Consider the following 27,336-nt stretch of genomic DNA (forward strand, 5'->3'; position numbering starts at 1 on the left):
TAGATAAGGATCCCCAATCACCAAGTTGGTTAAATAGACCAATGGGCATCCATATTTTACTCACTTGATCCCAAATGTCCTCTATGAAATGGGACACGTTGTAGGAGTTACCTGTAATGTTAAAACAACACATGGGAGGAACCTCCTCACACCCCAAATGATGTAGCAGTAGTAGATAGTCAATAGCCGCCCAGTTCTGGAGAAGCCCCACTCTGGCTTGACTTAATTCTGCATTGAGTACATCTAACATCTGTGAGGTGTCATTTAAGGCTCAACTAAGAAGATACAAACTAAGAAGATACAGTTATGTCCATTGTAAACCTGTTGTCGTGCCTGGAATTCCTTGGATGGTGGAGGCAAAAGCTATGGTTCCTCCTTTAGACATGAGGATGACATTGTTGTCGTAATCAGGAGGCGGGTAGAACAAGTCTCTATTCACCAGCATCTAGTAGGGTGCTAACAGCTAATTGGATGGAAAAGTTTATTTTGCTTCTCTGATTGGTCATTTAAGTTAGTGAAATGTGGAGAACTTGTGGCCTTTTTGGGAAGATAATATGTTAAAGGAAAACATTTAAAACATATTATCTGATCCTGTGAATCCGTGTAAGAGTCAAGGGCATCCCTAGAGTTAAACTGATAATCTCAGATGTGAAGGTAGTACATTTAAAGGCCTAGGTGACCTAGATTATAGTCCATAAAATGGTTAAATTTATCATATGGGTTACCTAATAAGGGGATTACATGCCCTTATTAAGAACCGGAGATCTTTAATTGTTTCACATAAATAAGTGGGAGGGCCCTTGAAGGAGGCTGAGGGATCCTCTTGAATGCCCATAGAGCAACAGGCACAAAAACTCTATACAGAGTTTTGGGGCAATTTTTTTGAAGCTGACCTCAAGTTGTCTGGTTTAGGCAAAAACAAACATTTAAAGACAATCAGAACTGGAATTTAACATCCACAAAGGTGGGTTATTGAAATATAAATTTATTCATGTTTAATCAGAGATAGTCAAATCAGGACTGATTTGCATGCAAAACAAGTCCAGTTTAAACAAACCTGGCCTAATCCATAAGCTGAACAAGAAGAGCAATTGGCCATATAGATTTGTTTTTATCTTATTTTATTTATTTATTTGAGAGAGGCAAAGAGAGAAAGGGAGAACATGAGCAGGGGGAGGGGCAGAGGAAGAAGCAGACTCCTTATCCATTGAAACTGGGATCATGACTTAGCTGAAGGCAGAGGCTTAACTGAGCCACCCAGGGGCCCCAGCCCTGTAGCTCTTTTAAAGTCCGCTTTGCAATAAATAAATAAATAAAGTCGCTTTGCTGGAACTTTTATAAGGAATCTAGATTGAACTTCTAGTAGAGTCTCTAGGCCAGAAGCAAAGCCAAGTACTTGCCATCAGACATGCCTGCAACACCTGGAGGTTTGGGGAAATTCTTCACAAAGTCCCCAGTATATCCTGATGTTCCTATACCTGCCAGGAAGTGACATTCTTTGCTCACCTGGTGAGGCTGCCAGGAGCTCCGTAGGCAAGGGATCAGGCCAACAGTTCTAAGGAGATTTATGGCTCCATGTTTCATAAAGTCAACCGTAGTTCCCTAAAGCTGTCTGGTCATATCTGAATCTATTCATGTCTCTCTCAAATATGACATTTCAGTCAAAGCCTTGGTAAAATAACCAATGTTTACAAGGATATCCGGTTACAGGGAGAACAGGTTATTATTGACTGAACTTATGTAAATAACTATGATTGCCATGGAAGAAAGAATACTTACTGAGACTTTTTTAAATTTCAGAGGGTTCAGGTAGAGAGAAAAGTTAAATGAATTTGTTCACAAAGGAATACTTTATCATATTTCTACAAGTCATAGATATCTTTTTTTTCCTTAAACATTTTATTTATCTCACAGACAGAGATCACAAGTAGGCAGAGAGGCAGGCACAGAGAGAGGAAGGGAAGCAGGCTCCGTGCTGATCAGAGAGCCCAACTCGGGGCTCCATCCCAGGACCCCGAGATCATCACCTGAGCCGAAGGCAGAGGCTTTAACCCACTAAGCCACCCAGGCGCCCCAAGTCATAGATATCTTAAGAGAAAGTTTCCTTAATCTGCAAGAGCGAACATTAAAGATCCAGCAATGTTTCAATCAAGAGTCACAAAACTATAATAATCTTTTTAGTTCGTTTAGTCCCATATTACTAATTCTTGTTCTTTTTGAATGCAGCATTTAGTTTTGGAAATTCTTATGCATTTTAGTTTTATGATCTTAAAGATATTGAATCCCTATATTTATCCTAAAATTCCTTTCAGTCATCTCCTTGAAGATGAGATTTTGCAAGAAGTAAGAACAATTATAAATAACAAGAACTCAGAAATGGACTTTGTATCTGAGGTCATTATGATACAATTGACAAGGAAATTCAGGTATTTCTATGACACATTACATTTCAATAATCAAAATATTGGGTGATGATGACCATAAGGCCAGAAGGCAACATACCAAATAAACAAGCCTAATTAGTCAACAAGACTTCATTTAGAATTTAAATCTTGGGGAAGTTTGTTAAAATTTAGAAATACTTTTTTTTTTTTTTAAGATTTTATTTATTTGTTTGAGAGAGAGAGAGCATGTATTCATGGGCAGGCATGCACATGGGGGAGGCAGTGGGAGAGGAAAGCCAACTCCCTACTGAACAGGGAGCCCGAGGCCTAGCTCAATTCCAGGAATGAAGGCCAATCTGAAAAAAGGCAGGCAGAGACAAGCCCCCCTCCACCACCAAGAGGAAACCACCCTTAAGGGGATCTTACACCACCCTGGAAAGGTAGACATTCCCACGTAGACAAAAACCTGATTGGGTGACAGACACATGGGGATTAATCAGATTAAAGCAGGCCGTGGCAAAGAGCCCATAAAACCCCTGGACGTAATAGGAAATCAGCACCTCTCTCACGTCTCCTCCTTTGGGAGCTTTATACTTTCACTCAATAAACTTCACTTTTTTTTTTTTTAAGTAAATTTTTAAAGTAAATTTTTTTAAAGTAAATTTAATTTCAATTAGCATATAATGTATTATTGGTTTCTGAGGTAGAGGTCAGTGATTCATCAGTCTTATACAATACACAGTGCTCATTACATCTTGTGCCCTCCTCAATATCTATCATCAGTAAGCTTTTATATAAATCAACAAAAAAATTTTTTCTCATTGTGTTATGTTAGTCACCATATAATACATCATTAGTTTTTGACATAGTGTTCCAAGATTCATTGTTTGCATATAACACCCAGGGCTCCAGGCAATCCGTGCCCTCCTTAATACCCATCACCAGGCTCACCCATCCATTTACCCCCCTCCCCTCTAAAACCCTCAGTTTGTTTCTCAGAGTCCATAGTCTCTCATGGTTCATCTCCCCCTCCAGTTTCCCACCTTTCGCTTTTCCTTTCCTTCTCCTAATGTCCTCCATGTTATTCTTTATGTTCCACAAGTAAGCAAAACCATATGATAATTGACTTTCTCTGCTTGACTTATTTCACTCAGCATAATCTCCTCCAGTCCCAGCGATGTTGATGTAAAAGTTGGGTATTCATCATTTCAGATAGCTGAGTAATATTCCATTGCATATATGGACCGCATCTTTATCCATTCATCTGTTGCAGGGCATCTCTGCTCTTACCACAGTTTGGTGATTGTGGCCATTGCTGCTATGAACATTGGCGTACATATGGCCCTTTTTTCTCTACATCTGTATCTTTGGGATAAATAACCAGTAGTGCAATTGCCGGGTCATGGGGCAGCTATATTTTTAATTTTTTGAGGAGTCTCCATACTCTTCTCCAAACTTGGCTGCACCAAGTTGCATTCCCACCAACAGTGTAAGAGGGTTCCCCATTCTCCACATCCTCTCCAACATTTGTTGTTTCTTGCCTTGTTAATTTTGGCCATTCTAACTGGTGTGAGGTGGTATGTCAATGTGGTTTTGATTTGAATTTCCTTGGTGGCTAATGTATCATCAGTAAACTTTGCTTTGCTGCGTACCACTCTTCATCTGCTCTACCCCTTCATTGTTCAAAGTGCTGTGACCAAGAACCATGGGCACTAGAGGAAACAAAATTCTTTAACACCATGACCTCACCCAAAGACAGACACACTCAACCAAACGACTGAGCCACCCAGGCACCCCAAAACCTTAGAAAGTTTTAAAGCACATGACTAAATAGGATTAGGGATTATTAAAGACCTAATAAAGGCAAAATATAGAAACTGGGTTTTCTGGAGAAAGAAAAGAGGAAAACAACTTTTTTTACATTTTCTTATCAAGAACAGACCAACAGTTCAGGAAAACTTTGTCTTTTTAATCTAGAGAAAGCAGACTTTCAGTCTTAATAACAATGTGCTTTTAAAAATCCATTAACTTCAATCTTCGTCCATCCTGATCACACCTAAAATTCCTTTCCAAAGATTCCCTTCCCAAACCTTCTACAAATTGCCTTTGCATTCAGGTTTACATTCATCCCAAGCCATTTCTTTCCAGACAACTATCGCATTTAGGACAAAATTACCTTTTTTTTTTACCTTCAACAAAAATGCACTCCCATTCCTTATATCTTTCTTACATATCTCCCACTTTTCTCCATACACAGTTGCTTCCCTTATTTCCATCAGCCTTAATTCCATTTAGCAGAATTTTAACTCTTAGAAACTTAAGTCTCCAGTGAAAACTAAGTCGGAACCAACTGTGAACTGTTGGACCTGAACGCTTTAGGTGGCGAATTTACGAACTAGTTAAGTACAAAAGCAGGTTTACCAACAGCCCCAAATATCCTTAGTGTCTTTGCAATAATAAGTCAAAAGCACAAACTTATGTCCAGTAATCAATGCTTTAGCACTTTATCCTATTTGGAAAAGACCCAAATGTCCAGTGAATTTAATCTTACTTATCATCCAAGTAAAACTTTATTTTAAAGTTCCAGGTTACCAAAGACTTTGAAAGCTACCATAACAATTACCTATGAAAACTTAAAGACAGACAATTGTCCATGATTTTAAGTCATCTTTTTGCTAACAAACTGCAGCAGAGATAATATGAGCTTATTTGACCTTCAGTAAATCTTGGTAGAATAAAAGTTCCACATTTAATACTGATAACTTTAAAGACATATCTATCTTCATTAAACCAATGAACTTAAGTTAGCTTAAATACCAAATTATATTCCACCTGGATCCTTTGTTAAAAGTCATTTTGTTTCCCATTGTTCATTTTTACCTGAGACCCCCTCGTGGGGGAGTCTGAGGTGGGTGGTCTAGGCAGGTGCATCCAGGGTGTTGCGGAAATGGGGAGGGGAAGGCAGAAGAGGCAGAGGGCTGCTGGAAGGCGGAGAGAGAATGTTTGTTCCTGGTCCCAAAAGCCTGTCACCGCAGACAAATGAGCAGACACAGATTTTTGTTGGTTTGTTTTTCCAACAACAGGTGGAATTAGGCAGTCTGTGTCCAGCCGGAGAAAACAGAAAACATGCCCCAACAGAAAGGGAATTTTGGCAGCTGCCTGGGAATATTCTGTAACATCTCCATCCTGAGGTAGACTAATCAGAGACAGTTGGTTCCAATTATAGCCACTAACCCAGGAAATGAATGAGGGAGAAACCCTCACATCCTTTAGGAGGAACAGTGAGGAGGAGAGAGTCAGTGCCCCCTTAGTTAGGGAGGGCCTGTGTTTCCTGCAGCAATCTGGGTTTATTCTGAGGAGCCTATTTGGGCAATTATCACCTAATATGTCAGAAGGCCATTTTTAGCCAGACACATTTGGGCAGACATACTCTGCAAGAGGTCTTTAGGCTGGAGTCCTGATGTAAAACCCTGTTTTCTGCAGAAGAGATCTAACTGATAGATCCCACTGAGGCCACATAGTGCTACCAGAGCGCAGTCTTCTGCTAAATTTTGCAATCCAAATTGTTTCCAGTGGATTAAAAGGCATCCCAAAGGGAGAGTCCTTAGAAACTGAAGAAGAGACCTGCCTTGGAGGTCGTGCCACCAAGGTCACGCCTTATTTTACTTTGCCTTGAAGAACCTGGCCATTTTTAACCCATGGAAGACGACAGAAAATTTTTACAAGGGAAAAATACCCAATTTTGCTGTACAGAGTCCAGAGGAGTCCACGTGAAGGAATACCTCTTTCCCATCTCACGATTCTGGTACTACCCCGCACCTGTCATAGAGCGGTGACTATGAAGGCATCCCTGCACATCAGCTCTCTGTCCCTTAGCCAAGGCGTCCTTTGGTGATCTGACCTACAGTGAGAGAGTGGCTTAACACCCCCAGGACGCTGGAAAGTCTGCCTGGCAGGAATAGCCACATGACCTGCACCCAGGACCCCCCCTTCCTCTGGACTAGCACTGAGTGAAATATGCTAGGTAGTTCAACCATAGTCAGGGGTGCAAACTGGTGGGAGTTCTCATAGGGACCCCTCATTCATTTTGTTCACACCAAGGCTCTGGTAAGCAAAAGCCCTATTAAATGTTTGGCTTATTTTTGGCAGTAAATCCCCAAAGTCTCTTTTCTCCTATATACTTGATGACCCATCAGTAGATGAGGCCCAAGTACAAACACAGAATCCCCAGAGAAAAGGAGAAACCATTTGAGAAAAAAAGTACAAGATCAGAGAATAAGTGAGCTGCTTAGGATGGGGCCAACACCCCCTTCCCACAAGGAAGGGGGATTTGACCGAGTAGTTCCCAGAAGCCTGTTACTTGAGTTGCCATGTTGAGTCTTTAAGACCAGTGGCCAAGCAGGTCGCTCTTACATGGCCAAGAGGTGCTCTGTGTTTTATCAGAGAGGAGGACTAAACAAGGGAGATAAGTCTCTCAGGACATAAGGACAGAGGCCACATTCCTCATCTTCCAATGGATGAAGTGGGATGAACCAGAAATATTGCAGGATTCTTGTCTTGTGAGGCTGAAAAATGAATCTCACAGACAGAAAAGGGTGAAGTGTTAGTTTATTAAGGGAGAGTGAGAACGGAAAGACAGTTTTCTAGAGGGAGAACGGTCACAAGTGGGTTGCCACAGAGGGATTTTATGGTGAGGCTTTTATAGAAAATTGACCAGGGAACTTAGATCTTGGTGTCCCCACTGATAGCACCATGATTACTTCACCTTCGAATATCTTACCTCTGATATTTAATAAAACAAACCAGGTGGTCTGGTTATGTTCCTTTATCTCTGGTTTCATTAGGCCTCAGCATTTCTGAGATTCTGTGAGCCTGATCATGTAGACCCCTACCTGCCTCTCCCTACCTAGCTCTGCCTGTCCCTTACTCAATGTTAGCAACAGAGGGAGAAAGGGGATATAAGGAGCTTTAAGAGAAACTTAAAGTGAAAGAGGAATTAGGGACTTAACATCCACAGAAAGATATAAGAATGATCTGGCTATGTCTGCTCTCCCATGCTGAGAGCAGGGTCCCACATTCTCCCTCACTGATACATGTAAACTCCTAAAGCCTCCCTCTGAGACACCAAAAATGCTTTTTTTTTTTTTTCCCCCAAATGAAGAAGGTCATCATCAACCAAAATTTTGGGGGGTTCTTTTTGGTTTTTTAAAATTATTTATTTGAGAGCAAAAGAGAAGGAGGAAGAGAGAGAGAGAGAGAGAGTGAGCAAGCATGAACAGGAGAGGGAGAAGAGAAGCAAACTCCCTACTGAGCAGAGAGCTCCATGCAGGGCTCCATCCCAGGACTTTGAGATCATGACCCGAGCCCAAAGCAGATGCCCAACCGACTGAGCCTCCCAGGTGCCCCTCAGCCAAGATTGGTAACCTGCCAGCAGTACTACACTTCAAGAAAGTCACAGTTAAAAGATATTAAAGGCAGCTGAATTCTCAAAACTTGAAGTATTCCATTTCTCTACCAGTAGGCAGTGCCTGGAACTGCACTTGAGGAAGACAGAATTTTAACAGTCCCCAGAGACACTAACTTTGAAATGGACTTCAAAGCCCCAGAGCTCCATTTTGTCATCATTGTTATGAACAAGGTCTGTTGTAATCATTATGAAAATTCTATAACAACTACTTGCATAATTTCTCTTCTGAATCTTATTAAATCTTTTTTTTTTAAAGATTTTATTTATTTATTTGACAGAGATCACAAGTAGGAAGAGAGGCAGGCAGAGAGAGAGGAGGAAGCAGGCTCCCTGCTGAGCAGAGAGCCTGATGCGGGGCTCGATCCCAGGACCCTGGGATCATGACCTGAGCCGAAGGCAGAGGCTTTAACCCACTGAGCAACCCAGGCGCCCCTGAATCTTATTAAATCTTATCTAGAGGAAGGGAAACACAAATGTTCTTAGTTCCTTGGACTTGGGAAAAAGAATGAACAGAACGTAATGATGCTTTCTGTCAGAAAGTGTAAAATTCTACTTTACAAATTTAGGGGGACAAAAATCATTCCTCTCTTTATTTCTCAAAATGAAAAATATTGCAAAGTTTTATCTTTTTTATATTTCATATGCACATGAAATAAATGTACACATGTATTTTATATATTCTATAGAATATATATATATATATATATATATATATATATATATATATTCTAGTACTTAATCCCCATGTAAAATTAGACTTACTATATCAGAGAGAGTGGGCTACCTCATCAAAAATAGGAGAAAATCAAGTTGGATGATTCCTTATGCCCAGGAGTGGTGGTAACCCAGGAGGGAAAAGGTAAAAACCCAAAGACTTCCCACTGACCATGGAAGAAGTAGTCATTGCCACTAAGTAACTGCCACTAAGTAACTTAATAATCTTTGGGTAAACTATTTCTGGCTAAAGAGGAAAAAAAGATTAATGTTTACAACTCTTTCACACATTGTTTTTAGTTTGATTTTTCTTCAAATCAGACCCAAGTCCAGTCCTACAGCAATCTCCAAACTAAGTTAAGAGAAGATCAAGGGGCTATTTAATAAATGATCTTCAATCAGATGACATAGATGAGGGGAAAACACGGGTTTACATTCAGACATGTATTTGTATCTCCAGTTGCACTGATTTGTAATATACAAGCTTTAGCAAGTTATTTAATCTCTCTGAAATGTTTCTTGAGAAAGGCTTGTACCGCTATATATTTTCCTCTCAGGACTGCCTTTGTTGTGTCCCACAGATTTTGAACCGTTGTATTTTCATTATCATTTGTTTCCATGATTTTTTTCAATTCTTTAATTTCCCGGTTGACCCATTCATTCTTTAGAAGGATGCTGTTTAGTCTCCATGTATTTGGGTTCTTTTCAAACTTCCTTTTGTGGTTGAGTTCTAGCTTTAGAGCATTGTGGTCTGAAAATATGCAGGGAATGATCCCAATCTTTTGATACCAGTTGAGTCCTGATTTAGGACCGAGGATGTGATCTATTCTGGAGAATGTTCCATGTGCACTAGAGAAGAATGTGTATTCTGTTGCTTTGGGATGAAATGTTCTGAATATATCTGTGATGTCCATCTGGTCCAGTGTGTCCTTTAAGGCCTTTATTTCCTTGCTGATCTTTTGCTTGGATGATCTGTCCATTTCAGTGAGGGGAGTGTTAAAGTCCTCTACTATTATTGTATTATTGTTGATGTGTTTCTTTGATTTTGTTATTAATTGGTTTATATAGTTGGCTGCTCCCACATTGGGGGCATAGATATTTAAAATTGTTAAATCTTCTTGTTGGACAGACCCTTTGAGCATGATATAGTGTCCTTCCTCATCTCTCATTATAGTCTTTGGCTTAAAATCTAATTGATCTGATATAAGGATTGCCACTCCTGCTTTCTTCTGATGTCCATTAGCATGGTAAATTCTTTTCCACCCCCTCACTTTAAATCTGGAGGTGTCTTCGGGCTTAAAATGAGTTTCTTGTAGGCAACATATAGATGGGTTTTGTTTTTTTATCCATTCTGATACCCTGTGTCTTTTGACAGGGGCATTTAGCCCATTAACATTCAGGGTAACTATTGAGAGATATGAATTTAGGGCCATTGTATTACCTGTATGGTGACTGTTACTGTATATGGTCTCTGTTCCTTTCTGATCTACCACTTGTAGGCTTTCTCTTTGCTTAGAGGATCCCTTTCAAGATTTCCTGTAGAGCTGGTTTGGTGTTTTCAAATTCTTTCAGTTTTTGTTTGTCCTGGAAGCTTTTAATCTCTCCTTCTATTTTCAATGATAGCCTAGCTGGATATAGTATTCTTGGCTGCATGTTTTTCTCGTTTAGTGCTCTGAAAATATCATGCCAGCTCTTTCTGGCCTGCCAGGTCTCTGTGGATAAGTCAGCTGCCAATCTAATATTTTTACCATTGTATGTTACAGACTTCTTTTCCCGGGCTGCTTTCAGGATTTTCTCTTTGTCACTGAGACTTGTAAATTTTACTATTAGGTGACGGGGTGTGGGCCTATTCTTATTGATTTTGAGGGGCGTTCTCTGAACCTCCTGAATTTTGATACTCGTTCCCTTTGCCATATTGGGGAAATTCTCCCCAATAATTCTCTCCAGTATACCTTCTGCTCCCCTCTCTCTTTCTTCTTCTTCTGAAATCCCAATTATTCTAATGTTGTTTCGTCTTATGGTGTCACTTATCTCTCGAATTCTCCCCTCGTGGTCCAGTAGCTGTTTGTCCCTTTTTTGCTCAGCTTCTTTATTCTCTGTCATTTGGTCTTCTATATCACTAATTCTTTCGTCTGCCTCATTTATCCTAGCAGTGAGAGCCTCCATTTTTGATTGCACCTCATTAATAGCTTTTTTGATTTCAACTTGGTTAGATTTTAGTTCTTTTATTTCTCCAGAAAGGGCTTTTATATCTCTCGAGAGGGTTTCTCTAATATCTTCCATGCCTTTTTCAAGCCCGGCTAGAACCTTGAGAATTGTCATTCTGAAATCTAGATCTGACATATTACCAATGTCTGTATTGATTAGGTCCCTAGCCTTCAGTACTGCCTCTTGTTCTTTTTTTTGTATTGAATTTTTCCATCTTGTCATTTTGTCCAGAGAAGAGTATATGTAGGGGCAATTAAAATACTAAAAGGGTGGCAACAACCTCAGGAAAATATGCTTTAACCAAATTAGAAGAGATCCAAAATCGTGAGGGGGGAGAAAGGGGATAAAAAAAGGTTCAAGGGACGCCTGGGTGGCTCAGTTGGTTGGACGACTGCCTTCTGCTCAGGTCATGATCCTGGATTCCTGGGATCGAGTCCCGCATCAGGCTCCCAGCTCCATGGGGAGTCTGCTTCTCTCTCTGACCTTCTCCTCGCTCATGCTCTCTCTCACTGTCTCTCTCTCAAATAAATAAATAAAATATTAAAAAAAAAAAAAGGTTCAAAAAGGAAGAAAGAAAAAAAAAAGAAAAAAGAAAAAAAAAAGAATTAAAAAAAAAGAAAACACCTAAGAAAAATATAAAAAAGAAAAAATATATAAATTAGATAAACTAGTAAAAAATCGTTAAAAAAGAAAAAGGTAACAGTTAAAAAAAATTTACCCGAAGGCGAGAAAAAAAAACAAAAAACAAAAAATGAAAAAGAAAAAAATTAAATTAACTGCAAGACTAAAAAAATCACAGGGAAAAAGCCATGAGTTCCGTGCTTGGCTGTCTCCTCCTCTGGAATTCTGCTGCTCTCCTTGGTATCGAAACAGCACTCCTTGGTAGGTGAACTTGGTCTCGGCTGGATTTCTTGTTGATCTTCTGGGGGAGGGGCCTGTTGTAGTGATTCTCAAGTGTCTGCCCCAGGCGGAATTACACCGCCCTTACCCGGGGCCGGGGTGAGTAATCCGCTCGGGTTTGCTTTCAGGAGCTTTTGTTCCCTGAGCGCTTTCCGTAGAGTTCCGGAGGACGGGAATACAAATGGCGGCCTCCTGGTCTCCGGCCCGGAGGAGCCGAGAGCCCAGGGCCGCACTCCTCATTGCGCCCTCAGAGAACAGCGCCCAGCTACTCCCGTCTGCCTGACCTCCGGCCGCACTCTGAGCTCACCGAGCCTGCGACCCGTTCAAGGTCACCCTGAGCTGCGAGCTTACTGTCGGCTCTGTCTCTGTAGCCGGCTTTCCCGTTCCAATACCCGCAAGCTCTGCGACACTCAGACACCCCCGATCCTTCTGTGACCCTGCAGGACCTGAGGCCACGCTGACCCCGTGTGGGCTTTGCCCCGGGTAGCCTCTGGTGCGATGTCCCTCAGCGGAACAGACTTTTAAAAGTCCTGATTTTGTGTGCGGTTGCTCCGCCGCTTGCTGGGATCCGGCCCCTCCCCCCGGGGTCTATCCTCCCGTCGCTTTGGATTCACTTCTCCGCGGGTCCTACCTTTCAGAAAGTGGTTGTTTTTCTGTTTCCGGAATTGCTGTTCTTCTTCTCTTCGATCTGCCGATGGATTTTCAGGTGTTTGCAATCTTTAGATAAGCTATCTAGCTGATCTCCGGCTAGCTGAAGTAGTTTCACCTTGCTACTTCTCCGCCATCTTTCCAAACTCATTTTATGAGGCCAGCATCACCTTGATCCCAAAACCAGACAAGGATCCCACCAAAAAAGAGAGCTATAGACCAATATCCTTGATGAACACAGATGTGAAAATACTCAACAAAATACTAGCCAATAGGATTCAACAGTACATTAAAAAGATTATTCACCACGACCAAGTGGGATTTATTCCAGGGCTGCAAGGTTGGTTCAACATCCGCAAATCAGTCAATGTGATACAACACATCAATAAAAGAAAGAACAAGAACCATATGATACTCTCAATAGATGCTGAAAAAGCATTTGATAAAGTACAGCATCCCTTCCTGATCAAAACTCTTCAAAGTGTAGGGATAGAGGGCACATACCTCAATATCATCAAAGCCATCTATGAAAAACCCACCGCAAATATCATTCTCAATGGAGAAAAACTGAAAGCTTTTCCGCTAAGGTCAGGAACATGGCAGGGATGTCCATTATCACCACTGCTATTCAACATAGTACTAGAGGTCCTAGCCTCAGCAATCAGACAACAAAAGGAAATTAAAGGCTTCCAAATCGGCAAAGAAGAAGTCAAATTATCACTCTTCGCAGATGATAGGATACTATATGTGGAAAACCCAAAAGACTCCACTCCAAAACTGCTAGAACTTATACAGGAATTCAGTAAAGTGTCAGGATATAAAAATCAATACACAGAAATCAGTTGCATTTTTCTACACCAACAGCAAGACAGAAGAAAGGGAAATTAAGGAGTCAATCCCATTTACAATTGCATCCAAAACCATAAGATACCTAGGAATAAACCTAACCAAGGAGACACAGAATCTATACTCAGAAAACTATAAAGTACTCATGAAAGAAATTGAGGAAGACACAAAGAAATGGAAAAATGTTCCATGCTCCTGGATTGGAAGAATAAATATTGTGAAAATGTCTATGCTACCTAAAGCAATCTAAACATTTAATGCAATTCCTATCAAAGTACCATCCATCTTTTTCAAAGAAATGGAACAAATAATGCTACAATTTATATGGAACCCGAAAAGACCTAGAATAGCCAAAGGGATATTGAAAAAGAAAGCCAACGTTGGTGGCATCACAATCCCGGACTTCAAGCTCTATTACAAAGCTGTCATCATCAAGACAGCATGGTACTGGCACAAAAACAGACCCATAGATCAATGGAACAGAATAGAGAGCCCAGAAATAGACCCTCAACTCTATGGTCAACTAATCTTCGACAAAGCAGGAAAGAATGTCCAATGGAAAAAAGACAGCCTCTTCAATAAATGGTGCTGGGAAAATTGGACAGCCACATGCAGAAAAATGAAATTGGACCACTTCCTTACACCACACACAAAAATAGACTCAAAATGGATGAAGGACCTCAATGTGCGAAAGGAATCCATCAAAATCCTTAAGGAGAACACAGGCAGCAACCTCTTCGACCTCTGCCGCAGCAACATCTTCCTAGGAACAACGCAAAACGCAAGGGAAGCAAGGGAAAAAATGAACTATTGGGATTTCATCAAGATCAAAAGCTTTTGCACAGCAAAGGAAACAGTTAATAAAATCAAAAGACAACTGACAGAATGGGAGAAGATACTTGCAAACGACATATCAGATAAAGGACTAGTGTCCAGAATCTATAAAGAACTTAGCAAACTCAACACCCAAAGAACAAATAATCCAATCAAGAAATGGGCAGAGGACATGAACAGACATTTCTGCAAAGACGACATCCAGATGGCCAACAGACACATGAAAAAGTGCTCCATATCACTGGGCATCAGGGAAATACAAATCAAAACCACAATGAGATATCACCTCACACCAGTCAGAATGGCTAAAATCAACAAGTCAGGAAATGACAGATGCTGGCGAGGATGCAGCGAAAGGGGAACCCTCCTACACTGTTGGTGGGAATGCAAGCTGGTGCAGCCACTCTGGAAAACAGCATGGAGGTTCCTCAAAATGTTGAAAATAGAACTGCCCTATGACCCAGCAATTGCACTATTGGGTATTTACCCTAAAGATACAAACGTAGTGATCCAAAGGGGCACGTGCACCCGAATGTTTATAGCAGCAATGTCCACAATAGCCAAACTATGGAAAGAACCTAGATGTCCATCAACAGATGAATGGATCAAGAAGATGTGGTATATATACACAATGGAATACTATGCAGCCATCAAAAGAAATGAAATCTTGCCATTTGCGACAACATGGATGGAACTAGAGCGTATCATGCTTAGCGAAATAAGTCAAGCAGAGAAAGACAACTATCATATGATCTCCCTGATATGAGGAAGTGGTGATGCAACATGGGGGCTTAAGTGGGTAGGAGAAGAATAAATGAAAGAAGATGGGATTGGGAGGGAGACAAACCATAAGTGACTGTTAATCTCACAAAACAAACTGAGGGTTGCTGGGGGGAGGGGGTTTGGGAGAAGGGGGTGGGATTATGGACATTGGGGAGGGTATGTGCTTTGGTGAGTGCTGTGAAGTGTGTAAACCTGGTGATTCACAGACCTGTACCCCTGGGGATAAAAATATATGTTTATAAAAAATAAAAACAAACTGTATAAAAAAAAATCTCTCTGAAATGCAGATTTTTTTAAATCATTAATATAAGGAAGGGAATAGCTAATTTGGAAGTATGTTTTAAGAGACACGAGCTAATACATGTATAGTGCCCAGCATTAGAGGCGTCCTTATACACCCCATGTATCTCCTATAAATCCTTCAACCCCAGGCACCATCAAATAAGTATCAGCTGTTCATTTTCTGTGAGTAATAAGGGTGTAAAATGAAGATACAACAAAAGATACTCTAGAATATTGAAACCACATCACTTATTAACCAAGAAAAAATTCTGGGGTGCCTAGCTGGCTTACTGGGTGGAGTGTATGACTCTTGACCTTGTAATTATGAGTTCAAACCCCACATGTGGCACTGAGTTTATTTAAAATTGAAAAATTAAAAACAAAAAAAAAATCTCAGGAGAATTTATGGAACCTTTCTTCCAGATTGTTTTTCTAAAGATTTTTATTTTTTTATAATACTTTTTAAAAATAATACTTATACCCAATGTTGGGCTCAAACTTACAACCCCAAGATTGAGAGTTGCATGCTCTACCAACTGAATCAGAAGGCACACCTCTTCCAGATCCTTTAAAAAGAAGTTAGTTTTCATCTCTGTTGAAAGGATGTTGTAAATCTTCCCGCTAGTTCTCTATAGCTTCTCAGGGTACCTTCCAAACTAACTCATAACTCTGGCCACTCTCTCCTTGAAACCTTTCCTTCCATGATACTGTGCTATTCTGAATTTCTCCAGTCTGTCTAGCAGGTCCTTTTTCCTTTATTATAATCCCAACTCTTTTTTCTTTTTTTTCTCATGCCTTCTAGCTCTAGGCAAGATAGTGATCCCACCTGTATCTGACTTGAAATCTCCTTGATTTATGCTCTGTCCCTAGGTGATTTCAACTGTCACATCTAGTCTGATGATTTTACAAAACTAAGCCTCTAATTCTAATGTTTGTCCTGATCTCCAGAACTTTATTTCCAAAGACCCATATCTGGTTCATCACTGTTACTTCAAGCCCAACTGGTCCAAGTTCAAGCACATAATCTTCCCTCTTCAGCCTGCTCATCCTCTTGTCTTCCTTATTTCTGCTGATGCCATCAATATCCTCCCAATCATCCAGGCTCCAAACTTTCATACAGTTCATGTCTTCATGAATAGCATTTAAAGTAGGAGAGAAAGCTATGAGCCTCCCACACCCAACTATCACCAAGATTTCTCAGTTCTATACCCACATGCTCTCCTAGTCTTCCCATTCTGTCCCCGCTCTCGTGCCCTACTTTAGTCATTTTGTTATGCCTCCCCCTGAATTACTCTTATGCCTTTCCAACAGCCTTCAATTTTTCCTCGCCCCAATCCACCCAACACAAGTGATTAGTAATCTTCCTAGCCCTCAATTCTGATTGATTTTCCCCCTATTCAAAAGAATGTTGGGGTGTCTGGGTGGCTCAGTAAGTTAAGCCTCTGCCTTTGGTTCAGATCATGGTCTCACGGTCCTGGGACTGAGTCCCTCATCAGGCTCTCTGCTCAGTGGGGAGCCTGCTTCCCCCTCACCCTGCCTGCCTCTTTGCCTACTTGTGATCTCTCTCTCTGTCAAATAAATACATAAATAAAATCTTAAAAAAAAAAAAAAAGAATGTGACTTGCACTCATTTGCCTTCACATGAACCGGACTGGAGCGCATATTGTGTGCCTACACACACCAGAAATCTTCCATCATTGCTTTTACATAACACTACTTGGAATTTCTTTTCCCCGAGCTTGCTTGCCTCAATGATATCTAATCTTCAAGATCCAGTTCATCTACTATTGTCCTCTTACAGACTTTCCTAAAGACTTGTTGTAGAGACCCTTGGTTCTCAAATGAGAGTAGACATTTTCACATTATGTCTTTTCAATCCCATTGTGTCCTCTTCTACCTCTTAATAACTCTTTAGATATTGTTCTACCTCAGGATTTCACCCTTTGTCCTCAACTTTTTTCCCATTTATTTTAAATGCTCTCCATAGGTGAGTTCAGCTCCTCTTCAGCTGATAGTGTTAGTTAACTACCCAAAGACCTTCTTCCCCTTCCCTCCCCCAACTTTCTTCTTCTAACAAAACCATGATTTTTTTCCTAGGGTGGGGGCACAGATATGCTTAGTCCTGGGGGATGAATAATTACTAATCTAAAGCAGCAATGACAATCTCATTTTACTTTTCAATATACCTGTTTTCCCATACTCTCTTGAGCTAGGGAGGACCAAGGAATCAAGTTCTAATCAATAAGACCTAAGGGGACATATCTAAATGCTTCTAAGAATGATTGCACCTTCTAATCAGAAAACAACAAAAAAATCAGGCAAGGAGAGCAGGCTCGTTCCATTCCCTTCTCCAATTTTAAATTTTGTTTATAGATGTATGTTTCAGGGATCTGCCAACAGCCATCCTGCAACCGTGAGTGACAAACCCAAGATCAAAAACCAGTTATATCGAAAATGGCAAAGCAGAGAGAGAGCCTGGGCTGTTGAGCCCCCTTGCCAAATCCAGAATCACCCACCTTCAAAACTTATGTTTTATGATATAATTCAGTGTCTTTACTGTCTTGTCCCTATTGGTCAGGTATTTTATTACTACCACTGAAAGCATTCCTTACCTTCAACACCTATACTGCAGTGCCACTTGCTTCAAGAACACTTTACTCATATTTCTCATGTACATTCCCATGTGTTTGATCCAGAGGCATTTCCAACTCAGTAGGAAATTTTTATCTTATGTATAATTAACTTATATTTACTCTCAAATCCTTTTCTCAACAAACAAACACACACCCAAACAGGCCTACCATATGTTGCATGCTTCATAAACTCCTTGAATTTCCTATCTTTCTTAGTAACAGTACTCTTTAACTATTAGCCCAAACAATTGCCAGTCAACTTCAGATTCTATCTTTCCTTCACTCTCCACCAATTTCATCATTTTTAATTTCTATATATTTTTTTCTTTTTTCTTAAATTTTTCTCAAATTTGTCTTTTGCTTTTAACACTCATTAGAATGCCTTACTTCGAACCTTCATCTCTTGGCTGGACATTAACTGGTGTCTGTGTGACATCTGGACATATTAAACCTGTCTTGATCTTATTTTCTTTACCTGTGAAATGGGGATTAAGAACCCTACAGCTGTCATGAGGACCAAAAGAGCTAATACATGTAAAGTAATTAGAATGTTCCCAGCACATAGTAAGTGTTCAGTAAACATTAGCTATTGTTATTGCCTTCAATTTCTCCTATCTAATGTTTGTTTTGTTTTTTTATTCTGTAGGATGTTTTCTATTACCTAAAATAACTTTTCACTAAGTCACCCCTGCCCAAATATTCTCTGCTTTAGTCAAACCAGTTTACTGGTAATCCTAAATCAAGTTAGGTCCAAGTCACTCTCCTATATGGCTTCTCAACACTATCATTTACCACCTGCTCAGACCCTTCATTTCAAAACACCTGAAGACCTCCTAATATGGTTCATAAGTTTGTCTCCTTCTAAGATCTTGTCATTTCCTTAGGTCTTCAAATGAGGACTAACACCCTAAGATCTGGATAATCTTTATTTTTACTCTTAAGGAATCCATTCATTTACACAGTTATACCCTTGACTCTTTATAAAGATGCTTACCCCAGGCTGCATCCCAGATCTGCTGAGTCAGAACTGCTAGGAGGGAAGTGTAGGGGTAAGGCTACAACTTTTGCATTTTAGTAAGTGCCTGAGCCATTATATGCATACTGCCCTTTGACACAACTGAACTAGACTTTCTCATCTCCCAGAGCTACTACACCTCTAAAATTTTGATTAAAACAAGGTTAATAACATCAAAAACTAATTATGTACTATATGTTGGCTAATTGAACATAATAAAAAAAGTTTAAAAAATAAAACAAGGTTAACAGAGGCCTAATGTTACATTACAATGTCTCATATTCATCTTATCTCATCATATAGGCATGTTATCATCTGACGTCATCACAAGAAGAAAGGTGAGTAAAATACAATAAGGTATTTTGAGAGAGTATACATTCACATAACTTTTATTACATCATATTGTTATAATCATATAATAAAAATGTAGTATATGTAGGGCTTGGTTCTATCTGTGGTCTGAGACATCCACTGGGCGGCCTTGGAATGCATTTCCTGTGGAATGAGGGGACCGCTGCTTTTAGTTCTTTAATTTTATTCATCAGAATTTTGTAGTTTTCCTTAGGTAGATCTCGTATATATTTTGTTAATTTTATACCTTAGTACTTCATTTTGGACTGCTAATATAAATGGCATTACATTTTAAAATTTCAAATTCCACTTGTTCATTGCTGGTATACATTGGTTCAAAGCAATTGACTTTTTAATATTAATCTTGTATCCTGAAGCTTTGCTTATAATCACTTAGTTTCAGGACTTTTTTTTATAGATGCTTTTGGATTTTCTGCATAAATGATCATGTCATCTGTGAACAAAGATGATTTTATCTTCTTTCTCAATCTGTATAACTTTTTTTCTTTTCTTACTGTATTATCAAGATCTTCCAGTACAATGTTGAAAAGGAATAGCAAGAGACAACATCCTTGCTTCGTACCTGATTTTGGTGAGAAGTCTTTAAGTTTCTCACCATTAACTATAATATTATCTGTAGGATAATCTTTATCAAGGTGAGAAAGTTCTCCTCTATTCCTAGTTTCCTGAGAGGATTTTATTATTATTATGAATGGGAATTGGATTTTGTCAAATATTTTTCATACTTCTATTGACATGATCATGTGGTTTTTCTTGTTTCATCTGTCAATATGATGGGTTATATCAATTGATTTTCAAATATTGTACCAGCCTGACATACTTGGGATAAATACCACTTGGTTGTGGCATATAATTCTTTTTAGGCTTTTCTGGGATTTGATTTGATTTTTTTGAGGATTTTTGCATCTATTTCATAAGAGATATTGGTTTGCAGTTTTCTTGTAATGTCTTTGGTTTTGGTAGTAGGGTAATTCTGGCCTTATAGAACGAGTTAGGAAGTACTCCCTCTGTTTCTATCCTCCAAAAGAGATTGTAGGAAATTAGTATAATTTATTCCTTAAATGTTTTTTAGAATTTACCAGTGAACCCATCTGGATGTAGGAAGGTTATTAATTATTTGTTCAGTTTTCAAAAAATAGATATAGGCCTGTTCATATCATTATTTCTTCTAATTGAGTTTTGGCAGATTGAATCTTTTAAGAAATTGCTCCAGGTCCTATTTTTAAAGACATATATTCTAATTTATTAATGCTTTATACTCAAATTTATTAATATTTTAGCTTTCATCAAAAAGAGGTAGACTATTCTCAATGATAGACATACAGGCATCTGAGAATTTGTACTTTCAGTTCTCATTCACAGGTAGAAGTGAAAAGCCAACACAGAAACACAAAACTTCCTGGTTAGATCTCAAAGAGCTATTCTCCTTCCCAGTGGATGTAAAATACTTTCTTAATTGATTTGTGCCCACAAATAGATGAACAGAGAAACAAAGCAGGCTAACAGACCCTATTCTCTGTCTGTCGCATTTCACCCAACAGAAAATTGATCCTCATCTTCATGAGAGAGATTACCAAAGGAGCAGGTGATAAAACCAGACTCTCGTTACAATAATTACTGCCAATAATGAGGAGTAAATCATCAGCCATGTGTGTCACAGACTCACATATACACAGGGTGCTCTCTTGACCAGCTTTGAAGTCCATTACGCACTACTTTCTGGACCATATTGTAGGCTAGAAGGTAGCCCAACCACTATTTTCTAATGACTTGGGAATATACTCAGTAGTATGACCAGCTTTGTACTGCAACTGGCTGCACTGGCTTACAAGATTGTGCTTAGGAAACTTGGTGTTCGGTGACATCACATTGCTAGCTTATCATTGGCCATATTGGAAGTATTTGTACCACAGAAATCAGTAGACACTGGAAAATCAGCATATGCCACCTCCAAGAACCAATTGTTAAAAATTTTCCAGCATACACTTGTCCTTTACCCACTAGTTCCTGGACCCAGCAATGAAGAGAAATGGCCTCAAATGCCAGTTAGAGAAGATGTGGACAGATTAACAGATTTGGCCAAGAAAAGAAACAAAAAACAAATATACGGAATGAAAAGAAGAAAAGGAAACAGGAAGAGAGTCAGCAGAGGAAAATTCCACTGACACATGACTGCGTTTAAACAACCCATGTGGTGCAATTCTAAGGCAGTTCAGTTAGTCCCAGCAAGTGACTCCACTTGGACGTCTCCGTGACCTCCCAAACTTTCCAAGTATAGATTGCTAATAAACGCTAATAACATGACTCCTGCACAAATATAGAATAAGCATGAGTCAAAAAACTGATTTAATTCATGAATGAGGGAGCCAACATGAGAATAAAGCTGATTCAAAGAAGTATAGGAGAGACCGAAGTATTTTGTAGTCAGTGGAAGATGGCATGCAGAACCCCAACTACAAACTGGACTCTGGGAAAGGAAAGAAGGAAAATATCCATTCTGACAAAGATCAAAATAATAAGAGGAAGGAGGAGGAGGAGGAAGAAGGAGGAGGAGGAGAAAGAGGAGGAGCGGAGGTGGAGGAGGGTGAGGGGAAGAGGCAGAGGAGAAGGAAGGAGAGAGAAAGAGAGGAGGAAGAGAAGGAAGGAGGAAGAAAGAGAGAAATAGTTTAAAATGATGTGACTGTTGATTGGGATATAATAAACAAAAATCAAATCATAGTTATTTTTCTTCACAGATTTATCTGGTCTCTATTATGTAGATCTCTCTTACTAACAGTGATCAAGATTACAGTCAAATTTGGATAGACCAGTGTTTATCAAACTTCGAGCTCATAGAATACATGAGTTTTAGGAATATGTTATTAAAACTTAAACATTGTCACCTCAGATGAATCCTGGACTAATTGGATCATAAATATGTTCTTGAATGTGGGCAATGAAATTTATTATCTCCTCTGGCTACATGACCTTCAGAAAAGTTAGGGGGTCGTGGGGAATACATGAATCATTACAAAATGCCCACACATCCCAAGGGTTTGTACCCTGAGCAGAAACAGAGGGTCTAAACTGACCAACAGCTCCATGTGAATGAAAACTCCCAAGGAGGCTGTGCCCGCCCGACAGCAAGGGTTTCCAAAGATGACAGCGTGTTTGAAGTGTTGACACGAGAACCACCAAAACCAGCAGCAGGCCAGCACACGCCAGCGCAAAGGCTCTGGGACTTGGGTATCCTTTTTATTGCAAATATTTTATGATGCTCCCTTTACTGTCCTAAAATGAAACCCTTGCAGGAGGTGATCTACCTACACACGTAATTTTTTTTTTAAAGCAGTTTTTTAAAATTATTTTATTTATTTATTTGACAGACAGAGATCACAAGTAGGCAGAGAGGGAGGAGGAAGCAGGCTCCCTGCCGAGCAGAGAGCCCGATGCGGGGCCTGATCCCAGGACCCTGGGATCACGACCCGAGCCGAAAGCAGAGGCTTTAACCCACTGAGCCACCCAGGCGCCCCCTACACACGTAATTTAAACAAACACACATGATAAAGGAAAAGCCAAAGGGAAAGTAATTTATAATAAAATCAGTGTTTCCATATGTAAATGCACAGACACGACTCTTCAGAAAGGCACAGTGGAGCTAGATGCTCACACCTGCGTGTGGTTCCTGCACGAGTAGGACAGCTTCAAGCACAGATGGATCCTGAGCTGTGGACTGATCACTCAGAACCAAGCGTGTTACCTTTAAATGATGCATTTTTCACAAGAGTGAACACCTCCAAACTCCAAAGTTCAAAATTAAGGTACAACTTGTCCTCTATTTTACATGGCTATCGCATTTCAAAAAATTGTTTATTAAACTACGTGTGTGTGTGTGCGTGTGTGTGCATGCACACGCACACACACACGCGCTTTAAATAGAGATTTTTTCTTTTTTTTAAGGTTGATTCATTTATTTGAGAGAGAGAGAGCACATGTGGGGAGCACAGAGGGGCAAAGGGAGAGGAAGAAGCAGGCTCCTCGCTGAGCAGGAAGCCCCAAATGGGGCTCCATCCCAGGAGCCTGGGATCATGACCCAAGGTGAAAGCAGCTACTTAACCAACTGAGCCACCCGTGTGCTCGTAAACAGAGCTTTAAAAAAAAACTATATATGATATTTATAATTATATAATCATACGTGTGTGTGTGTGTGTGTGTATAATTTTATTTATTTGAGAGAGAGAGAATAGTGGGAGGGGCAGAGGGAGAGGAAGGCTGAGAATCTCAAGCAGACTCCTCAGTGAGTATTGGGCCTGACCTGGGACTTGATCTTAGGACCCTGAGATTATGACCTGAGACAAAATCAAGAGTCAGATACTTAATCAACTGAGCCACCCAGGCGCCCCTCAATAGAGCTTTTCCACGTTAGACTTTCAGTGTCAATGGACAGTTAAAATTCGCTGTAGAAATGAAACAAGATGGGATGGGGAGGGAGACAAACATAAGAGACTCGTAATCTCACGAAACAAACTGAGGGCTACTGGGGAGTGGGGGGTAGGGATGGGGTGGTGGGGTTATGGACATTGGGGAGGTATGTGCTATGGTGAGTGCTGTGAATTGTGTAAGACTGATGAATCACAGACCTGTACCCCTGGGGCAAATAATACATTATGTGTTAATAAAACAAATAAATAAATAAAATTCACTCTAGAAAGCTCGGAAGTTGGAATTCAGTTATCTTCCAACTTTATATTTCCTGAACTTAAGGAAATGGCTATGGAAAGCCATTTCCAGTCTCAAAACAAATCCTGTCTGTTAGATTAGCCCACAAAGCTGTAGTTCTTCAGAACTCAACAGACCCGTCTATAACACCACCCATTTCCTGAGGCCACCCCAGAGAGGTTTGGGAAGAATTTGAATTCATATTACTATCTATGCAGCCCATATGTGGCTGTTGAAATTTAAATTTAAGTTAATTAAAATAAAATAAATCAGGTCTTCAGTCCCACGATCCACAGTTCAAGGGTCTCATGACCACATGTGGCTGGTGGCAACTGTCTTGAAGAGAGCAAAATGCAGAACATTTCATCATCACAGAAAGTTCTCTTTGACAGTGTGGCATTTGATTACAAAAAGGATGTTTGGTATCAGAAAAATCTAGCTACTTACTTTCTGACACAGATGTGTATATAATATGAAAATAGTTCTTATCTCCTGAAACTGAGAATGCAAATAGGAATTTGTATTGATTAAGACCTTGGGATTGCCTTCCAGAAGAAGATAATGTCCAGAACAATAATGGTAAACAGCTGTAATCTGTTATCTTGCTCTTCACCGACTTCCCAAATTTCCCATAAACCCTCTCAGTAGTGGCATCAGTAGAAAGCACTAATGTGGGCCTTCTCTTGATGCAGACATTTCCCCACCATTTTGGAAAAAAGAAATGACTCTCTTAGGATTCTGTTCTTGTGGAAGTACTTAGCTTAAAGGCCACCTCTTCCATGTAGAATTCCCTGATTTCATTTCCTTCTGTTACTCTCTTCCTTGGCAGCAGAGGAGGGAGGCTAAAAGGTCTGACACTGGAGCTAGACTGCCCGGTTTCAAATCCCAGATATACTATTTATGTGCTGTGTGACCCTGGGCAAGTTGCTTAACCTCTCTGTGCTTCAGCATCATCATTGGTAAAACAGCAATGATAATACTACCAATTTTAGTTTTGTTTTGGAAATAATAGAAATTGAAAAAAAGCAAAATTTTATTACTCCGCCTTTTCTCTCCATATATTTGCGATTAGAGCATGTATAATATGCTTTCGTTTACTTAAAACTTTGTTTTTAAATTTATAGAAAATTTTCATGCTACTCCCATTTTATCAGTTTTGGATGCCTCCCTTTTCCTCAGCTGTATTCAAGAGCTGATGGAAGATCGACTCCTCAGAACTCTCTGAAGCAGAAATGCCACCCCAGCTTTTCAAACTGCCAGAGGGAGCTTTATAAAGTCAACAAAATACTTTAAGCTTTGAGCTGCTTGTGAGTGAGATTCAACACAGACATTCCACTTGTCTGGATTTTCCATTTTGAGACTCACGTAAGTTAGAAAAATATGTAAGCTCTACCATTTGTTTTTGATATTTTTCCCTTATGCTTTTATTTAGTGCCATATTTTTTAAAATTAGGGTTTTTTGTAGATGTAGGACTTTGGTAGGACTTGCAGAAAATTTTACAGGAGGATATTATAAAGTTTAAAATTTATTTTAAAAAAACTTCCAGTGCAGGGGCACCTGGGTGGCTCAGTCAATTAAGCGTCCGACTTTTGATTTCAGCTCAGGTCCTGATCTCACCGTATGAGATTGAGCCCTGTGTTGGGCTCCATGCTGCGTGCGGAGGCTACTTGGGATTCTCTCTCTTCTGCTCCCTTTGCCCCACTCCCTCCCCCCAAAATCAAAACAAAACAGAACAGAGTAAAACTTCAGTGTAGTTGGCTTAATATTATATACACACCAATTTGTTTACGTTGTATCTCCAGGGGTGATCAGTTGACCTGCTGTTTTGTGGGTACCCCACAGTGGTCATCAGCCCTGTCTGCAAAAGGCCAGGTTCTCTGCTATCCTCTCTCCTCCATCAACCAGGTCTTGGCAAATTAGCTTATTGAATGCCTTATGTGGATTTTAGGGACACTTTCTAAATCCGTTCACAATCGGCGGTATGGTAAGCCATCCCTAGGGGTTCTTGCCTGTATGTAATCTCTTATCCTAAGTGCGGGCTCAATTTAGTGACTTGGTGATAATGAATAGAGATGGAAGAGATGGACCATCACTTCCAAAATTAGGTTTAAAAGACTAATGCTATTTTTGGCCTCTCTCTCTTCCTCTCAGGATATGTGTGTGGGATTTTCTTTCTCTTGGATTGCTCACCCTGGGGAACGGCGACTGCCACGCTGAGTCAACCCCATTCAGAGGCCCATGTGGAGAGGGACGGAGGCCTGTCAGTAATCAGGTGAGTGGTCTTGGAAGTAGAACTACCTAGTGTAAAGGTCCCAGATTCCTGACTCACAGAGACTATGAGATAATCAATGCTTATCGATCTGGGCCTCTAAACCCTGAGTGATTTGCTTCCCAGCCATAGGTAACTGATAAAAATGTTTAAGACCTTGAGAAACTAAGGAAAACTACTATTGTGTCTGATATATTTTTGTCAATAAGATAACTAAGTTTCAGAATGCCTCCTAGGAGCGAGGCAGTCTTCTGTGTATTTTCCAATTTACTGGTACTGTTGTATGCTCAATTCTCAGATAAGGAAACTGTCATAGAGAGGTTGAGTCAATTGTCCAAGAGGCAGTTTCGAGAAGGCCCCCGGCAATCCAGGTATGGAGTCCCTGCTCTGTAGGGCTGTGCTGCATTGCCGGTCTTGGGGTTTACTTAGAGAGGAAGAACGAGCCAAGTGCAGTCAGAAGGCCTTGATGGGCAGGATGGTGAGAACATGAGCAAAACGAGAAGCTGAAAATGCTCACGAAAGGCTTAATTTGATTTTATTAAGCATAATCTACAGGAATGAAATTACCCACCCCACTCCCACTAAAAGCAACTAAGCAGACTCTGAGGAAATCGGCCTCTTTGGGCAGGAGGGTTGTTTTTCAAGAAAGGAAGAAAGCCCAAGCCATAGATACGATAGAGAGGGTCACCAGTGTTTCTTTGTGATCCTGTCCTGTTCGTTCAAATAAATGAACGTTTCTATCCCAGTTGATTCACTTAGAAGCAAAGAATTTATCCAAAGATTGACCCAAAGAGGCTCCCTTCAAGATAAAACAAAACATACTACTGATTTTTCACAAACAGTGATGAAGTCACAGGGTATTTTGCTTTCTTTTTCTTCCTTTTCCACAGTGCCCTCTCCGCACCTGTGTTTGGCATTTAGCATAACGTAGGTGAGCAGGCACCTGCAGGTGTCCGCAGAACCTCAGACATACTTCGAGCTCATCTTGTCCTGGCAGAGACACCAAGGAATCTGTGTGTGCCCTGTGAGCACCTTTCTTTCTTTCTTTCTTTCTTTTAAAGATTTTATTTATTTATTTATTTATTTATTTATTTATTTATTTGACAGAGATAGCTGCAACAAGAGAAGGAACACAAATGGGGAGGAGAGGTTGAAGCAAGCTTCCCGCCAAGCAGGGAGCCCACTGTGGGGTTGGATCACGACCTGAGCTGAAGGCAGACGCTTAACCACTAGCCACCCAGGCGCCCCTGTGAGCCCCTTCTGACCCAATCGGTGAAAAGAA

The 27,336-nt window shown here is 40.2% G+C and overlaps 1 protein-coding gene across 1 annotated transcript in view; it reads left to right on the top strand.

The window, feature by feature from the left end:
• LOC106004062 overlaps window positions 1-27,075 on the top strand; it is a 29,989-nt gene extending 2,914 nt beyond the window's left edge. The window contains exons 4-6 of the mRNA XM_045073249.1: window positions 19,018-19,052; window positions 25,937-26,057; window positions 26,945-27,075. The gene's annotated coding sequence lies outside the window, so the exon portion shown is untranslated. The remainder of the gene's footprint in view (window positions 1-19,017; window positions 19,053-25,936; window positions 26,058-26,944) is intronic.
• Window positions 27,076-27,336: the final 261 nt, after the last annotated feature.

This window comes from Mustela putorius, unplaced genomic scaffold (genome assembly GCF_011764305.1).
Source record: "Mustela putorius furo isolate JIRA1106 unplaced genomic scaffold, ASM1176430v1.1 tig00537227_pilon_pilon_pilon, whole genome shotgun sequence".
Classification (NCBI taxonomy): Eukaryota; Metazoa; Chordata; class Mammalia; order Carnivora; family Mustelidae; genus Mustela; species Mustela putorius.